Source organism: Otolemur garnettii, unplaced genomic scaffold (assembly GCF_000181295.1).
Source record: "Otolemur garnettii isolate 467f Iridium unplaced genomic scaffold, OtoGar3 scaffold00001, whole genome shotgun sequence".
NCBI classification, from domain to species: Eukaryota; Metazoa; Chordata; class Mammalia; order Primates; family Galagidae; genus Otolemur; species Otolemur garnettii.
The window spans coordinates 39106071-39109396 of NW_003852396.1; the positions used below are offsets into that span (position 1 = coordinate 39106071).

The following is a 3326-nucleotide window of genomic DNA, read 5'->3' on the forward strand; positions in this document are numbered from 1 at the left end:
AAAAAAAAAAAAGATAAACTAAGATCCCTAAAATTAAAAAGAAAACAAAACCCAAGAAACAATGCTGTCATTCTGAGAACTTGAAGAGACCACCGGTAGGCTGGAACCTGATGGAGATTTTTTTGTTTGTTTTTGGAGATAGATTTTGTTTTGTTTTTTGTTTTTGGTAGAGTGCCATGTTGTCACAGCTCACAGCAACCTCAAACTCTTGGGCTTAAGCGAAACTCTTGCCTCAACCAAAAAAACATATATGCTTGGAAATATGACTACAATTTGACATATAAAAGATAAAGACAGAAACCTACACATCCCATAGTATGGGATGTTAAGTAGTGCCTAAAACAGTTATGAAGACTAACATACAATATGGAAACATGATGAAGAGGCTTAAGATCCTAGCAATATGTATTTTTAAAATTTATGATAGATAAAAAATAGTTTATAGGAAAAACTGATTCTTTTCTATTTCTCAACTATACACTGAGCTAGGTATGCCTATCTTATAAACCAGGAATTATTAAGCATAGTATTGAGACATACTTATTAAGTTGTCAGGAATTTGTTAACACTGATAAAGTATTATAAGTCTGTGAACTTAAAAAAGGCCAACTTGGGCTCGGTACCCGTAGCACAGTGATTACGGCGCCAGGCACATACACCCAGGCTGGTGGGTTTGAACCCAGTCTGGGCCAGCTGAGCAGCAGTGACAACTACAACAGAAAAATAGCAGGGCGTTGTGGCAGCTGCTATGAGCTGTGATGCCATGGCACTCTATCAAGGGTGACAGTGTGAGTGAGACTCTGTCTCTAAAAAAAAAAAAAAACATTGACCAACTTGAAGATTATTTTTAGAATAAGTTACTGTCACTTACTGGTTTTCCTTTATGCTTCCTTTGTTAGGAGAAAAAGGTATGGAATTACAACTGGAAAGGACCATGCTAGCTAGAATGTGGTACATATCAGATAGAGAGCCACACTCTACAGACACAACTGAATTAATAAACAACACTGAATGGAATATATTAAATCACTAACAACTATTATGCCAGGATGGTGGAATTGACATTTTAAAAATATAATACTTTACTGAGAAAAAACAGAAAGAAAAGAAAAGAAAAGAAAGAAAGGAAGGAGGACAGTGAAAGGGAGGGTGGGAAAAAAGTTAAGTATCCCAAATGGTCAGTCTTTCTTACTCAACCACGCATGATCACACAGCTAACCCGAAGAATGCTAAACAAAGGGAATGGCTGAGGCGAGCATTTAGGAGCCAAAGGTGATTTAGATCATGAGTAAATCATGTGCTGAAGTGGAGAAAGTCCTCTGGAAAAGGAACTGGTGCCAAGGTGGCTGTGCATGCAACCCTGGATTGCTGTTGAAAAGTGTTCCAACTATTTTCTGGATATGAAATTATCTGCTGTATCAAAAGACATGTACGGATATTTAAAAATTGAGCTTTACTCAGCAGTTTCATGCCTTCTACAAGAAAGGTTGGTGACTAAGTGATTATAGTAGTCCAGGCAGTGGGAGAAGAGCTAGCAAAGCCAGTCTGCTACAGGAGAGATGACTCAGTCACTGGCATCTTAAAGGCCAAGCCTGTGAGATCTTGCTAACAGCAACCTGATCTTAGTCTCTCTTCCACGGTTCAGCCAAAGGTCTGTCTAGGTTGTCCAGTGCTAACTGGAGCACTGGACTAAATCCAGAGGGGATTTCTGAATTAATAAATTACTTTTATTTCCTAAAACACCTATTGGTAGAAATAAAATTTATTTTGTAATGTATGACTTACAAAACATTAAACTCAAGGAATGATCATTGTTTTTGGAGGAAAAGACCACCTTTGGAATTTATAAGACCTGAGGATAGTTAAGCCCTTTAGCACAATACTTTCATAGTAAGTATTTAATAAAGTTGATCAGCATATAATATTTTGAATTTTCTGACATATTTTAGGGCATGTGTATATATGTAGCCTTGCAAAGTTTTAAAAAATGTTACTTAGGGGTGGCGCCTGTGGCTCAGTGAGTAGGGCGCCAGCCCCATATACGGAGAGTTGATGGGTTCAAACCCAGCTCTGGTCTAACTGCAACAAAAAGTAGGTGCCTGTAGTCCCAGCTACTTGGGAGGCTGAGGCAAGAGAATCACCTAAGTCCAAGGAGTTGGAGGTTGCTGTGAGCTGTGACTTCATAGCACTCCACCGAAGTGAAACTCTATCTCAAAAAAAAAAAAAAATGTTACTTAGAAAATCTATACTTGGGCAGCACCTGTAGCTCAGTGGGTAAGAGTGCTGGCCACATACACCGAGGCTCCCAAGTTTGAACCTGGCCTGGGCCAGTTAAAACAACAATGACAACTGCAACAAAAAGATAGCCAGATGTTGTGGCAGGTGCCTGTAGTCCCAGCTACTTGGGAGGCTGAGGCAAGAGAATAACTTAAGCCCAAGAGTTTGAGGTTGCTGTGAGCTGTGATGCCACAGCACTCTACCCCAGGTGATAGCTTGAGACTCTGTCCCAGAAACACTCCCCCCACAAAAAAACCCCAAAAAAACTGCTTAGAAAAAAAAAAGAGAATCTACTCTTGGCCTTTCTTTGTCTCCATGTGTGGTGCCATACTCTTCCTCTTTCCATCCTTCTATCTTTCTGCAGCTTTTTAAAAATCAATGCATTTCAAATACCAAAATTATCCATTTAGCTATGGGCACATATTCCAGTGGAAATAGAATCAGGACAGTGGAAAACCCAGCCTGAATAAGACTTAGCTTTTATTTGTATTCACACTCCCCATTATTTCTGATGTTTATGTTGATTTTTTATGATAATGAATAAATATGTTTTCATGGCCAATAAATATGTATTTGTGTCCATGAACATGTTTCTCTCTATATGTACAGGCACATCTATATGGATATATATGTGTGTATGCATATATAAAAAAAATAAAGGGAGAACTAGTAATTTTTAAAATTTGTTTTAGAGACAAGAGTTTCACTCTGTCACTCTGGGTAGAGTGCTATAACATCAGAGCTCACAGCAACCTCAAACTCTTGGACTGAAGTGATCTTGCCTCAGCCTCCCAGAGTGAGAAAGGGTCTTTGCTCAGACTGGTCTTGAACTCCTGAGCTCAGGTGATCCACCCAACTGGGCCTCCCAGAGTGTGAGCCACCATGTCCAGCCAAGCTAAATGTTTTTTGAGATTATTAAATCCAGATTCAGAATCATGGCTGGGTACAGCGGTTCATGCTTATAATCCCAGCACTTGGGAAGCTGAGGCAGGTGGATTGCCTGAGCTCACAGGTTCGAGACCAGCCTGAGGTAGAGCAAGACCTTGTCT

At 39.6% G+C, this 3326-nt stretch overlaps 1 protein-coding gene across 1 annotated transcript in view; it reads right to left on the reverse strand.

Annotated features, from left to right (window-relative positions):
* Positions 1-3326, reverse strand: part of SBF2 (SET binding factor 2) — a 436540-nt gene that overhangs the window by 43266 nt on the left and 389948 nt on the right. The gene's annotated exons all lie outside the window — the stretch shown is intronic.